We start from the raw sequence: 15,887 nt of genomic DNA, 5'->3' as shown, positions 1-15,887 counted from the left end.
GCGTAGCAGGGTCTACATGCAGTGAACTGCTCTGGTAGATAGAGGTTTTAAAAGAAATAATAATTGAAAGTAATCCAAAAATCGTGCTTCTTTAAAAGGATGTGGGCATGAGAACAATGAGAACAATGAGAACAGGGTGATTGTGCATGTAAGGGATTAAGAAAAAATGAGCAAAAGAAGCTATTGCTTCAAATTCAAATTTAAGTTGCATTCATTGAGTACCTACCATGAGCTGGATCCTGCGCTAGGCAGGCTCATGTTCATTTATTTAAAAAAAAAAAAAAAATTAATTAAACTTCAAAGTAAATATCCTTAGCTCCCACCCCCTTTTAATATGCAGAGTGGGTCTCTGTGGCTAATTGCTTTGCCCTAGGTCACTCAGTTAGGTAGTGAGGAACTATAATCAAACCCACATCTTCTGGTTTAGCGTCCTGTACTTCTTTATGAAACTCCATACTTGCCTGCCTAAAAAGGACCAGGAAACAAGAGGGCATTATTATTATTACTTTTAAAGATTTTATTTACTTATTTGACAGAGAGAGAGATAGCGAGAGCAAACACAAGCGGGGGTAGTGGGAGAGGGAGAAGCAGGCTTCCCGCCAAGCAGAGAGCCTGATACCCTGATGCAGGGCTCCAGGATCATGACCTGAGCTGAAGGCAGACGCTTAAGGACTGAGCCACCCAGGCGCTCCTTACGAGAGGGCATTATTTACTGACTATGGGGAAGAGAGGAGGAGCAAGGGACACATTATCCTCTTTTATCAAGGTAATTTCTTTAATCAGAAATGACATGGAGTGTTCCAGGTGTGACAGAATGGGGGATAAAATGTGAAAAAGCCATTAACTTTGGTTGGCATTGGTCTAGACAATATTAAAGCAGCATATCTGAGTGTGGCTTGCTGAGATACTTGCCTCCCCCCACCTACCCCCGACACATCTGTGCTGTCCTCTAGATCCTTCACGTGACTATCCTGACCCCATAGCCCAGAGAGACACGCCTGCTGGGTGGGGTGGGATGCACAGTCTCATACACTGCCATTTTGACTGTGGTGGGCCCTCCTCTGTGGCCCTGGAGTGAAGTTGTCAGAAGTTGCTGTGAAGTTTCTGTCACAATGATGGATGTCTGGGGGCGGGGGGGCAAGGGAGAGTTGTCCCCTGTTTCCTGTTGCCTAATTTCTAGAAAAGAGGAGCTGTCTTTAGTACTCAGTGGTAAGAAGCATACAAAGTAAAACAAGCCATGTTCTTGGTGTGCCAAGGGCTTATAAGCCAATTGATGAAATAAGACATTTGGGTGATTTAATACAAATACAAAACACAGCGTCGTTAAGTGAAACTAAGAGAGTTAAACAGTGAGTATGTTGGACAAGGAATGATATTCTAGAATGGTCAGAAAGGGCCTTGTTTAAGGTAAAACGTGATCTGGACATTAAAGAATGGTGAACATTTGATTAGAAAGAGAAAAATAGAATAAAATAAAGTCAAGACAGGGTTTTTGAAACTTTTATTTTTAAGCAGCCAAGACTTTTTTTTTTTTTTTTTGCCAAATAAAATCTCAATCTTGAAGCCTTTTGTATAAAAACAGTAAGACTGAATTCCCTTGGATTGGATGTGGGTTCTCATACCAGAGAATTCCCCTGTGGTACCTGTAAGGAATGCAGGAACTCAGTGGGTCATCTTGCTTGTCCCGTCATGATCCTGCTATTTCCTGAAAGTATATACAATCTGAACACCTAGGTTCTTATTTCTTTATGGCATTAAAACAGTTTTTTTTTTTTCTATTTCACCTAATGAAAGGAGTGCCCAAATAAGTAATTTTCTTGACAGAGACCAATTACTAAGTAGCATGGACTATACATACAAGTTTTTTTTAACGATTGAAAAAAAGTCAAAACAGTAAGAAAAAAAAAAGAAGAAAAAGAAAATTGAGATTTCACTCCATAAAAACAGACTTAGACTTTTTCCACTCATCATAATGCTGGGTAGCGGTTCTGCTTGAGAGCAATGGCTATTTCTCCCACAGGATATTCACTGCTTCTTTGTCAATGGTTCTGATTTAACAAGGCGCAAACTTAAAAAAAAACTGTAGACATCAGCAGATCGCAGTCTTGGAGGCTTTGTAGTTCTCTTTGTGTTCTCTTGTGTTCAGGGTAGATCACAATCTCTCAGGAAGGGGAGAGAAGCATTTCAGTTTGGGAACCTTTTCATAAAAGAAAAAATTCTCCTGAGAGAAAAAAGATAAACAGATAGGAAGAAGAAAGATACATTCTTCAGTTTGAGCCTAATTTCAAAAGACTTTTGTGTAAGATCTCTGGAGCACTTTAAAGCGATTATGTTAACACTGGGTACAGTATGTGGGAGTGGCAGTCAGTGATTCACGGCTGAAGTGAGGAGTACTGTATCTGAATAAGATAAATGTTAACGAGAATTGTAAAAGGCAGTGCCAGAAAGCTGGGTTGCAAGCACCTTCAAAACATCATCAATGGAAAGACAGCGGTGAAGAATCTCTAAGTTAACCCATTGATTCTTAGAAACAGATGACCGTAAAAGGCTATGGAGTTGTATATAACCCAATCGTTAAAATATGATTTGATTTTTAAGCACCTGCAAATTAAGGCAGCAGCGACAGCTCTTTGGCAAAATGAAGCAATGAGGAAAATAGGTTTATTCTGCCATCTTAAAACCAAGCATAGGTGTGTGATCAGCTTCCTGTTTCAATGTCTGTAGGTTGTGATTAGTAGTTCTATACTTGCCTGCGATGAAAAGCGGCTTTCTAAAAGTCATGAGGACTGGACGTGGCCCATCCTTGGCGGAGCCCACACTGATTCGCGCAGTTCTTAGCCTTGCCAGCCTGCAGGAACACAGGCGAACCACCCACCCCTCCCCTGGCCTCTGTCTCCTCACTCTGACAATTCCTGCAACCTGCCCGGGCAGAAGATGGAGCTTGCAATCACAGCTCTGCCATGAAACAGCTAGCTCATTTACATGTATTGACGTGCAGTGACATCTCTGCAAAATGAGAAAAAAAGAATTTCTTCTGTGAATAATAGATGAAATTACTTTGCAACAAAATGCTGTGCGGTATTAAGATATTATCATCATTGAATATTTTATGTTGCTATCATTATGCCACCTGTCAGTGGCTTCAGGGAAACTGACAAAAATACCCCGTTCTCCTCAGCCTCTTAGGTATACTTTCACTTTATGGCTCCATCTACCTTTATAACCCATCTCTCAGCTTCTCTCTGGGTGAACCCTTTACTTTAGCTGCATTGTTCTGCTCATGGCCCTGTACAAATTTTGGCCGTCCCTGTCGCCACCTCTTTGCCCACATAACTTTTTTTCTATCTTGAATACGTGTCTTCCTCTTTTCTGCCCATCTAAATGGCCTGTTCTCAGACTCCAGTCTGTTTCTATGAAGACTTCTGTTGGTAGTCCTTCTCTGAATGTCTGAAATACCAATCATTTGCCCTCATACTTACCATTTAATTTTTTTTTTCTCATTAGCTTTTCCTATAGTTAGCATTGCTATAACTTCCCAATCAGATTATAATTAGTTTGAAGTAGGGGCTTTTTGGTACACATCGTAAAGCCAAGTAGCATGCATTATACATGGTAGACCATCAACACATGCATTGATTGAAGCATTTTCTTTCTGGAAATTAAATAGCAAGACAGTACCCAAAGTGCCCTACCAGACCCACAGAGCTCTATCTCACTTTCAGTTACTATTGTAACCAGTTCTAAAACCCTTTCCAAGTTGGAGTTAAACATTTGCAGAGCACTTTGCACGTTCGAATTGTTTTCCTTCTTTGAATCTGTAGCCCTAAGGGTAAAGCAATTTCATAATTACCCAAACCCACCGAACAGGAGAAAACTGCAGGAATGACACATGCACACTGCTTCTGCTTCTAATGATAATAATAATAATAATGATAATGATAATAATAATAATATGCCGGGGCACCTGGGTGGCTCAGTTGGTTAAGCGCCTGCCTTCAGCTCAGGTCATGATCCCAGGGTCCTGGGATCGAGCCTCGCATCAGGCTCCCTGCTCAGAAGGGAGTCTGCTTCTCCCTCTGTTGCTCCCCCTTGTGCTCTCTCTCTCTCTGTCAAATAAATAAATAATATCTTCAAAAAATAATAATAATAATATACCACCTGTAAAACTGACTTCAACCTCATCTACTCACCAGTGCAACAAACCGTTACTGAGAACTTATGTATACTAAGCACTGCGCTAGGTGCTGCTTGTATAAAATAAACAAGATGGACGTTTTCTTCACGCTAGTGGGGTTTATAATTTGGTAGTGGGATAGATGTTAAATAAAGAATTCCATCAATAGTGATTCAGATGTACTTGGAAAATACTACAAAGAAAAAAGTGGTGTAGGGGCGCCTGGGTGGCTCAGTTGGTTAAGCGACTGCCTTCGGCTCAGGTCATGATCCTGGAGTCCCAGGATCGAGTCCTGCATCGGGCTCCCTGCTCGGCGGGGAGCCTCCTTCTCCCTCTGACCCGCCTCCCTCTCATGCTCTCTGTCTCTTATTCTCTGTCTCTCAAATAAATAAATAAAATCTTTAAAATAAAAAAAAAAAAGAAAAAAGTGGTGCTAATTGAGAGTGGAAAACTAGTCCATGGAGACCAAATGATAATAAGCTTGACTGACGAAGTGACATGAAAGCAATCTTAGAGTAAAATCTCTCAGTATCAAGAAATAAGGGGCAAATGTGAACTCTGCCTTAAACAAGTCAGTTTGGCCAAAAATTATAATGGACCTCTGGAAAAATGTGTTTGAAACCTCGATGTAAACAGTTAAGTCCTTTATCTCTCTAGTGATACACCTGTGCTTCAGAAAAATCTAAAGTAAATTACATGAGGTTGCCATGTGGTGTCAATTCTCTGTAGATTAGATGAGTTGTGATATGGGTGGGGGAGTGAATGGTTGGATGGATATGGATACGATATGGTACGATATGGATATAGAGGAATACAAATATACATACCAGGGGTATATAACTCAGTTCCAGGAAGAGCCACTGACCCAGTAAAATTGAGTAATTAAATAAAATTTATTAAGTGAAATGTATTTTGGATTTGAGAAGAAAAATCTAAATGGCCACCACGCTAATTTAGTAATTAAGACCAGAGATTAAAAATGACAATGAGGAAGAAAATTAATTCAGTATTAAAGTAGGTTAAGGAAGAGAGAGGTGCAAAACTGGGTTTCGAGGATAAGACAAGAAAAACATCATTTGCTAAAATCCTAACATGCAAAAGTCTACCCTTTTTGATGGGGAAAAAAATGTATTATGATGGTTTGGACTTTTAAACTAGGAAAATTGATAGAATTGCTTTTAAAAAAGCATTTTAGCTCTACCAAAACTTGGCACAGTCAACATCCTCAAATATTTTCCTTCAAAAAGTAGTCATGGACTTCAGAAGTACCATTTATAAATAAAGAGATAATTTACAGCTTGGCATACCATCGTAAAGGAAGGATTGAATTGCTACTATAAGAAACCAAGGGAAGAATCTTATTGGCAGTTGTGATGTGGACATGCAGGAGCAAATGCAACGTATCTGAAGGCAGCTCGCCTTGGTCCCCTGACGTCTAGGGGAGAGCACTCAGCTCTCAGTGACACCATCAGTGCTGTGGGTTGCCAGGCCTGAGAACCTCGTTTCTTTCTTTTCTTTTTTTTTTTTTAAGATTTTATTTATTTATTTGATAGAGAGAGAGCACAAGCAGGGGAAGCAGCAGACAAGGAGAAGCAGGCTCCCCGCTGAGCAGGGAGTCCGATGCGGGCTTGGTCCCAGCACCCTGGGATCATGACCTGAGCCAAAAGAAAATGCTTAACTGACTGAGCCACCCACTCGTTTCTTATCACAGCATAGTTCTTTCACACCAGGACCTTGTTTCAGCATTCAGGAATTGTGTTCACAAACTTTTTTTTTTTTTAAGATTTTATTTATTTACTTGACAGAGAGAGAGACAGAGAGAGAGGGAACACAAGAAGGGGGAGTGGGAGAGGGAGAAGCAGGCTTCCCGCTGAGCAGGGAGCCCGATGTGGGGCTTGATCCCAGGACCCTGGGATCATGACCTGAGCTGAAGGCAGACGCTTAACGACTGAGCCACCCAGGCGCCCCTTGTGTTCACAAACTTAGTGGAATGTGGCACCTGCCTGGTTCAGGAGCCAAGTGCAGAACCAACCAGATCAGATCTTTATCCTGGGTAGGAAAAGGAGATTGTAGGGGTGGGGGGGAGAGGAAGGAGGCCGGTTTTTGGAAGGGAGTAGAACTCGTGCCCAGGCAACCTTAAGTTAGCATCTTAGCCTCTTCCTCTACAGCATGCCAAAAAGCTTACTTCCCTACAAAACTGCCCACATTTTATAAGCAAGAAGCCATTTCTGTAGAGTCTGAGGCCTATCTTAACCATGGGGACAAGCTTTAGCTTGACATAAACATTTTTAAAGCATGTTTTGGGACTTTACAACCACAGGTATAAATATGATCACTAGTGCTTTATAAGCTAGATAAAATTAATCCAGAGATTTTGTCCAATGGCAACAATTTTCCCAGCTCTTACTTTTTTCTGCCATCATATCAAATCTAAAGATCCTCTTAATTGGTCTTGAGCAACTGTTCACTGAGATCACTTTTTTCAACATAAGAAATGTAAATATATATTCACGGTAGCATTTTGTTATTTGATATTTGCTAACAAATTGTAGGCTATGTGTTTTTCTTGTTGTTACTGAAGCAAAACAAGTAAAGCAAGTCCTATCAAAAAAATAGGAATTCCTTCATTTATTTAGTAAACATTTTTATTATAAAAAAATAAACATGTTTATTCTTTACCCCAATGAGTATTGTTTTACACACATTGGAAAGATAATTTCTTCATAATGATTATTAAACCTAGGACTGTCTGTGGAGAAATGGTATGGAATCTACAACCTTATGAAGGAGCAAAGCAGAAACCATGAAGAAAACTCTTAGCATTAACTTTTTGTATTATCACTATGAGGTGGTAGAAAAGATTTTATGTAGACATTTAAGGCTGAAGAGAACTTTCAGTTAGGACGTTTTGATGGTTTTCAGAGAGATCACTCTGAGATGAATGGAGTGAGGGTTTTTAGCAGAATGTCCCTTTTTCACTGCCTGTTATATCCAGTACTCTTTAATATGTGAAATTAATCTAACTATGATTATAATTTCTTATACCATTATCATTGTCACCTTGACTGCTACAACTTGATACATTGTCTTTAAAGTCTTAGGTTGGTAATAATATATTTAGTAAATGTAAATATTTCCCTTCAGTTGGGAAAGCATGTGCACAAATGTTACTTGCTTTATTCATGCAAGTTGCATATAATAATCATAATCATAATCATAATCATAATGGAGGATTTACTTTGTGCCAGACACTGCTCTAAGTTTCTATGTGTAAATGCATTTAATCTTTCAACACTCCATGAATTACATTCTAATCTTGATTTTACTGATGAAAAACTAGAGTGCAGAGGGGTTGCATACTTTCGCCAAGGTTCACACAACCTGGTCAGGGAATAGCATTGAGATTGAAAATTGGCAGCCTGATGCCAGGGCTTGCAGGTTAACCCCTGTCTGTGCTCTTCCAGGTCAGCTTTGTTATCTGGAAGCTTTCAGGGCAGTGTTTGCCCTGATCTCCTATTCAACTCATGGCTCCATTATGTTGAGGTGACTGACTATTCTTCAATAAGAAAACAAAAGCTTTTGAAATGAAGAGTCATTTGTTATCCCTTCAAAATTACATGAATGTTATACATTCAAATATATACATTATTTAAAAAATGGGGTATCTCTTATATTTTTCTCAAATAAATCATTAATTTCTCTCTTTAAAAAGCATCCCTTAGGTGCTTATACTTTTGCTTTTGTTCATTCAGCTCCATTGTGAAAGTGTCCTTGTTGGAGGCCACTTTCTAAATAGATTAGTTTTGTCCAGTCGTCCACTTGCTTACATTGAAACATTAATGGGACAGAAGGTAAAATAGAAACTCCATCAAGATTTAATATTTAAGAATTACCCTGAGTATATGTTTTAATTGAATGCATGCTCAGTATCGTTGCTCTGACAAATGAACCTCTTGATTTCATAACCATCACTACTGCATAATTACCGATTTTGGCAGTGAAGCAATTGTGGAACTTCCCTAAGTAATAACGCAGTGAGTGAGGCAACCCTTGCTTCTCACAGACCGTTGCCCATAGAATTACAGGATTGAGCTCTCGAAGTTATACAAGACCTTAAATGAGGATGAAGACAGGATCTGGAGCAATGCTAAATATCCTCCATGCAGGTTCATGGGCAATCCTCTTCTGCTGCCAGTTGAACAGGATCAGCTGGGGGAGGCATCCTGAGTGTTGCATTCCATCTTCTGACAGATGGTTAGAAGATTCTTCGACTGAACTGAAACCTGTTTCTCTAGGAATCGAATCCTCTGTAAAGCATTTAGTAGGAGGAAAAACAGGGACAATCTACATAATGTTAAAGACCCAAATCATTGGCTTATCACTTGCTATTCGTTGTCTGGAAATTCTAGATCTGCAAGAGACTTGACCCTGCCAATGTCAAAAAGTCTGCTGTGATCTTAATTTCCACAGAAAATATCAAGTATACGGGCTTAATATTAACTCAGTGCCAAGGGTATCTTGGAGATAGCAACCTAGAACCATTGCAGGCTGCAGCTCAGGGCTTGATACCAAGTACAACCTTGCAGGTGAAAAGGGTGTTCTATGATTGCATGCAGATACCACCAGTATTCCAGGTACCTCCCGCCAGGGTCTGGTGAGTATCAACTGCATTGAATGAGAGCACGGCATGGGCACAGTGTTTACTAAGGCCATGCCAACTTCTCCAGCAGTTTAAAGCTTCAGCTAAACCTCTCTCTTTCTCTCTCATTTACTACAGTGGCGTAAGCCTTATCTTAACATTATAACAATAGGGATTAGAACTTAAAGCTAAAACTGATAAAGAACTCATAATTTGTTCTTTCCTCTTGACATGGCAAAAAAAAATATTTAATATTCTCTATGTGAAATTGTAATGTAGAAATAATTCACAGTGTTTCACTGGACTTGAGCTGATTGCAAGGATCAGTTTTTGGCCCAGACTCTTTGGATGTTAGTATTTCGATGTGACACTTTAGGTGGGAATTATAAAATGACAATGTGTTAAACTTAGATAGCCATCCCTTCCTTGAAGAATTTGAAACTGCATCATGATACTTTGTGTTTTTCAGGTGCCAAATATTTTATCTGATCATATATATTATCATGGATATTAATCACATATATCATTTTATTTGATCTTCATACTTTGAAAACAACAGAACAGGTCATAATTATTCCTATTTTACAAGTTTAGAAGGTAAAGCTCAAATAAGGAGAAATATTTGTCTAAGTTCACACAGTTACTTTGTGACAGAGCCAATATTGTTTCCATTCTTGTCTTAAAATAGAGATTATTTGACAATTTTAAAACAGGGCTTAGCTGCTGAAGTGACATGCTATCTTTCTCCTAAATGCCAACATGTACCCTTCATACTGTTCATATGTGGTTAGTTACATTGTTAGCATCCTGAGAAGTTACATGTTTTATGTTCTGGAAAAATTTGTTTGTAGTTTTTCTTTGCCTGCCTGCCTTCTTTCTGTTGTTCCTGTCTTTCTCCATCTTGTCCTTCCTTTCTCTATTTCCTTTCTTAGATCTTTTCTTCAACCAACATTATTGAACACCAACCATGTGCCAGGTATGGTTCAAAGCACTATAAAAGAATAAAAAGAGATCTTTGCCTTTTTCATCCCTTTCATAATTTTCCTTTTATTGACTTTACCCAAAATTCTGTATTTGAATAATGAGCTGGTTCAAAATTCACTAACACAGTATTAAAAAGAGAAACACATAACACACACACATGTGCACACACACACATAATCATAAAATTGGCTCATATTATTTCATAGATATATCTGGTGCAGTCTCTTTCCTTCATGTAACTAAGTTACAATCATCCAAGTTTTATGCAGGACACTTGTAGCAAAGTAATACAGTATCATGAAGAATGCGTGTACAAGGTAGAAGGAGCAGGCAAGGACTAGATGCATGCATAAGAGGATTATATATAGTAACACACACATGTGTATCTTGATAAATACAAAATCATTAGCTCACAGCTGCAGGGAAATTATATATACCTAATGTTCATATTTATTAATGATAAAATATTTCAGGTTGGTTGAAATTCAGTCATTACATGGAAATTATTGAGAATTTGCCAGTGAGAGACCCTATGTGAAGTACTAAATCAAGCAGTTTAAACATTAAATTTCTCAAGAAACCCAGACTGAAGAACATCATTATGACAAAATTACCTAAAAATGAAGATTTGAAATCCGCCTCCATAAATGCCTACTTACTCTGTCATCAATCTTATGAACTATAGAGTAAAAGTGAGTTATAAGTTGTAGTCCTTGCTCACCAAATACAGCAACCCTCATGAATTAATAAATTCCCCTTAGCCTAGGTCACTAGTAATAATAAAAAGAATCTTTTTAAAACAGAATACACCGGGCAAGTACAGGACATTGAGGGAAAAACAAAAAGGAGATGAGTTAGAAGTCAGGTTTCAAAATGGAAGGAATCAGAGATTGTGCTTATAGATGCTATAATATGTACTACAAAAACTATACATATGTGTCTTCACAAAATCCTAAAAGAAAATTGTACCTTAAAAAAATAATCTCTATGGGAAAATGCAGATTTTTAAAAATGTATAGTATCTCTCCCAGAATCAAAAAAACCCTTTCATGCAGCATACAGCATAATCTTAAAATATTGGCAAAGAACATTATGAGTATATAGGTCCTATCTCAAGAATTTTATCCATCAAGCCATCATGTCTCCTTCCGTGATGGTAGGACTTTGCCAAAAGAATATGCTGATGCTAGTTTTCCTGCTGAGGTCTCTATAGTCTACAGGTAGCAGAACTTAAAGGAAAAAAAAAATCCTCTATTATGCTTTTTTTTCTTCTATTTCTGGATGGTTTATAATGATTCTAGAGTGCCGCCATTTGCTTTCTTCTCATCTTTGTTTCTTTTCTGTCCCTCTGTCCCATCTTTTGAAGCTGGGAATGGATGGTCAATTAGAGTTAAGGAGATGAAAAATGTTATTAGAATTCATTATTTCCGTTCTTCTGACCTCTCCTCTCCTCCACTGAAAATAGGACTAGTAGTGTTGAGAAAGCCTGAGGTATGCTGGGAGCATTACATTACTAATCTAAAGGCTTTCAGAAAAGAAGCTTTGTATTCCTCTTGAAATCCACTTGAAATATATTGAACCCATGGTTTGGTGAACCAGTTAATGCCTCTTGCTAGCAATATGTTGATAACTTCTCTTAAATTAGGAGCTCTGTTTGGATATTTCTGTTTTTTTCACTCATCGCCCTATCATCATCCTCCCTGATGATAACAATTGTAAAGATGTTGAGAAATGTTACCGAGTTCTTATGAAATACTGGTTTTTGTGTCTCATCAAAATCTCAAATTTTAAAGTAGGGGAGACCCCTTTAATTTACAGATTTGGAGATGGCCTAGCATTTTAGTGCATGGTGTGGTAAGCAGAGGAATGGATTCTATTCTTTGGGTTTCACTCTATTCAGGGCACCTAGTTGTGTCATTAGAAATAATGGAGGTCCAGTGCTATCCCTAGATTACTGATTTTGTATCTTGTGCATGGCATGGCTTCCATGTTTATATAGGGGTCTACAGGTGCAGTAAAAATGATTAGACCAAGTAATTACATAACTTTAAGACCATAATTTTGACATCAGAGAAAGAACTGGCAGTCAGACCTTCAGATTCATGGGGATTAGTATTCTTTCCATTACATCAAATTTTTTTTCCAGCTATTCTTCACAAGTGCATGTGCAACAGAAGAGCACTTTTTTCTATGCAGTCTGGTCTGCTCTAAATTTGGTTAATAACACAAGGTCCATATATATGTCATCATCCCTCTCCAGGCCTCTGATGTAATTGTTCAATGACAAGAGGTCATGTATAATTGCCTGTAGAATAGTGGGATTTCTTGATGGTAGACTTTGTTCTTTTCTCTGTTTCTCAGACAAGGCCTCAGGAGTTGGTCTCGAGTGATTCTCGAAGTACAACCATTTGTATTATTTATACTGCACTGGAGATAAATGTCTTTCAAGTACTTCAGAGAACAGCACACTGTTAGGGCTCTAGTTGAGTTTTGTAATCCCAGTGACAGTTAGAGGCAGGTGGCAGGACAGATGTGGGAGGTGGAAGATGAAATGTTAACTGGGAATTTCATGATATAGATATTTGGGACTGTTTTGGTTTAAAGGGTTTTTTTTTTCCATGTATTTTTGTATTTTTTCCATGTATTTTTCCATGTACAAAAACATAAAAATTCATGAGTAACTTATTAAAGTGAGGTTATTTGGGAAGTATTTGTGCATGAATACTTTATGTTGCTGAAGAAAAAAGAATACATATTGGTATATTTGCATTTTTAAGTTAGAGTTATTCTCTTTTTAAACTGTAGAAAAGTAGAAAAATGTTCTATAAATAGCCTCCGGAATTACTGAGAATATTAGTCAATAATTGCATTAATGATGAGGTCTTTGTTCCAGAAGTTTGTTATCATTCAGATTTGGAAGTGGTCATATAAATTTTCTAGATAAAGTTAGGGGAGGTAATTGAGACCTCAAAACATTAAGTGGCCTCGGGTCTTGTGAGTATTAAATGAGAGAACCCATCTAGCAGTCGGAGCTCCTGGCCCTCCAATCCAGTGCTCTTTTTTTACAAAGAATAAATGTGGAAGGAGAATCTGTGTCTAAAACTTGGCAGACATTGAATGATTTATGCAGTTAGGGTGAGAATATCATGGAATTCTAGAAAGATCAGGGACTTCAGATTCAGGCCAAAACTGAATTTAACTACTTCTCAAGTGTGACCTTGGGCAAATAACCTCTCTGTTTGTTTATTTTCAAAATGCAAATGATTAAGAACTACTTTTGAGGAATATTGTGAAGATTTGTGATTATGTTTTGTGAGGGACCATATATAGTGCCTAGCATAAAGCAGATGCTTAGTAAATGTAGCCTCTGTTAAAATGTATTATTTCTGGTGTTAATAAACAAAAATGAAATCTGAAAAAATGTTTCTACTTTATTAGGCACTCAAATAAATTGTGTTGAGTCAATGTTGAATGAATAAATGCTTTATCTCACCAGCTACAAAACAGAACTTCTGTTTTATCTATTGAGCAAGCCGCACCCTCAGTTGTAAATTCTCATTGTATTTCATTTTCTCAAATATGTATTTTGGCAAAAGCTAAAACATCTTTAATTATGAATACGATGTTCAAGGTTGAATTACTATAACCGCTAGGACTAGAATTCATCCATTTATAATTTATAAGAGACAGAAGGGAATGGTGGAAAGGGAATGGATTTGATGTCAGTAAAAGCGGAGTTTAAATATGAGTCAGATCATCCAGTTACTGGTTGCATGATCTTGAGCAAGCCACTTCATTTCTCAACCGCAGTTCCATAGATTATAACATAAAGGCAGTTACACCCACCTCTCAGATTTGTAATAAGGATTAAATGACATATTCTATAGAGCCTCTCCTTTTCCTCCAGGGCACTGTTATAACATCTATTTTCCTTCCTCCGGATGTATCAACCTAATGCCAATAAAAAGAGGGGGAAACTTAGAGGAGAAATTATTCTTCAGAAAGACAATTTAGGGGAGCCTGGATGGCTCAGTCGGTTAAGCATCTGGCTTCGGCTCAGGTCATGATCCCAGGGTCCTGGGATTGAGCCCCACATTGGGCTCCCTGCTTGGTGGGGAGCTTGCTTCTCTCTCTCCCTCTGCCGGAGGCTCCCATGCTTGTGCTTGCTCTCTCTCTGTGTCAAATAAATAAACAAAATCTAAAAAAAAAAAAAAAAAAAAAAAGACAACTTAGAACCTTAAAGATCCTTTGGAATTTATGAGGATACACTTCTGCTAGGAATATGCCGTATCCAAAAATAGTAAAGACCTTTTCAGTGGAGCCGGTATTCAGGTAGTACTTAGCAAAGGCGGGAAGTACTTCACCTTTTCCATCTGGCAGATTAGAAGTATGGGTATGGTAATTTGCCATGATTCTTTCATTTTGCATGCCTTTAATACTATACGAATGTATCCTTAGGCCAAGTGTCATATGGCATAAATGGTAGGGTAACTTAAAGAAGAATGGGTGTATAGAAATATACACAGGATTTAGCATTCTGTGGGAAGAAGAGAATAATTCCCTTCATATAAATGTTGACTGCACTACCTGCGTTTCTTGTCCCCAGAGTGTCGTGATTCTGTTCCCTGGAACCATGCTGGTGAGCCAGAAATATGATTCAAAGCAAAGACCATACTGTTCTCAAGTATGATTTTAGTTAACTGCAAGCTGCTGAAAACATCAACATATTATTAGGCTGCAATATGACATATATAGTATCCAAATTACAGAAGAAACAATATATCCTCCTCATATTCTGCAATGATTAAACCCACCAAAAAGATTCTATTCGTTCTGGGCCACACTTCTATAGGGGCATTGCCAATGTGGCATGTTTCCAGAATAAGGATGAGCAGGATGAGGAAAAGGCACTAAAAGCCATCTCATCTTGAAGAAGAGCCAAAGGGAATAGGGAGAATTTTCCTGAAAAAAAAAAAAAAATTCAGAGAAATACCAGGATGAATCCTTAGCTTCTGAGCATCTATATTTAAAAGGTGGTATGTGGGGGGCCTGGGTGGCTCAGTCAGTTAAGCGTCCAAGTCTTGATCTCAGCTCAGGTCTTGAACTCAGGGTCATGAGTTCAGGCCCAGCAGTGGGCTCCGCACTGGGTGTGGAGCCTACAAACCTGCTTAAATATGTGTGTGTATATATATATACACATACACACACGTATATATGTATATGTATACACACATGTGTATATATATATACATACACATATATATGTATATGTATACACACATGTATATGTATATGTATATTTTGGGTTATGAAGGAGCAATGCAGTTATGAAGGAGCGAATGCAGTTATGAAAGCAATGCTATGTTAAAGATATTGTTAAGAAGTTAATGTAAAGGCTCAAATGCAGTAAACTTTTGGTAGCTTTTCAAAAAATAGATTTTGAAGGGCTATCTTTGCTCTATTATCTATAATCAAAAGCTACAATGTAAAAAAGTAATGAAAGGATTGATTTTTCTGTGTTTTAAACCCCTAAACAAAACAAGAAAAAAACCCATTTGATATCACCCAGGATCTCTTCAGTAATTTCCACTAATGTGATTCTAATCATGCCATGGGAGGATAATAAAAGTAAAATCTTCCCAAAGCTCAAGAAGATATGATGTGAGAGTTTTGTTCTTCATATTTAAAAGATTGTCATTTAGAATCAGAAGTATACTTGTTCTGTATTTTTCCAGAAGGCAGATTTGGATCAGTAAATGGTAAAGAAGTTTTAAACTCAACTTGAGAATTTCCCACAATTTTAAAACTGTCTATCCATAGAACAGACGATGCCGTTAAAACAGGTAGCTTTTCCTAAATTGAAAGTAGTCACAGAGAGGCGCCTGGCTGGCTCAGTCAGCAGATCATGCAACTCCTGATCTTGGGGTTGTAAGTTCAAGCCCCATGTTAGGTGCAGAGAATACTTAAAATGAAATAAGAAAGAGAGAAAGGGAGAGAGAGAGAGAGAGGAAGGAGGGAGGGAGGGAGGGAAGGAAGGAAGGAGGGAAGGAAGGAAGGAAGGAAGGAAGGAAGGAAGGAAGGAAGGAAGGA

At 38.1% G+C, this 15,887-nt stretch overlaps 1 protein-coding gene across 5 annotated transcripts in view; it reads left to right on the top strand.

Annotated features, from left to right (window-relative positions):
- Positions 1-15,887, top strand: part of PPP3CA (protein phosphatase 3 catalytic subunit alpha) — a 311,802-nt gene that overhangs the window by 257,037 nt on the left and 38,878 nt on the right. The gene's annotated exons all lie outside the window — the stretch shown is intronic.

The sequence above is a fragment of the Mirounga leonina genome, unplaced genomic scaffold, assembly GCF_011800145.1.
Source record: "Mirounga leonina isolate KUSES-001 unplaced genomic scaffold, KU_Mleo_1.0 Mir_357, whole genome shotgun sequence".
In the NCBI taxonomy this organism is placed as follows: domain Eukaryota; kingdom Metazoa; phylum Chordata; class Mammalia; order Carnivora; family Phocidae; genus Mirounga; species Mirounga leonina.
The sequence above is the reverse complement of the archived record's forward strand: the minus strand, read 5'-3'. Positions and strand labels throughout refer to the sequence as shown.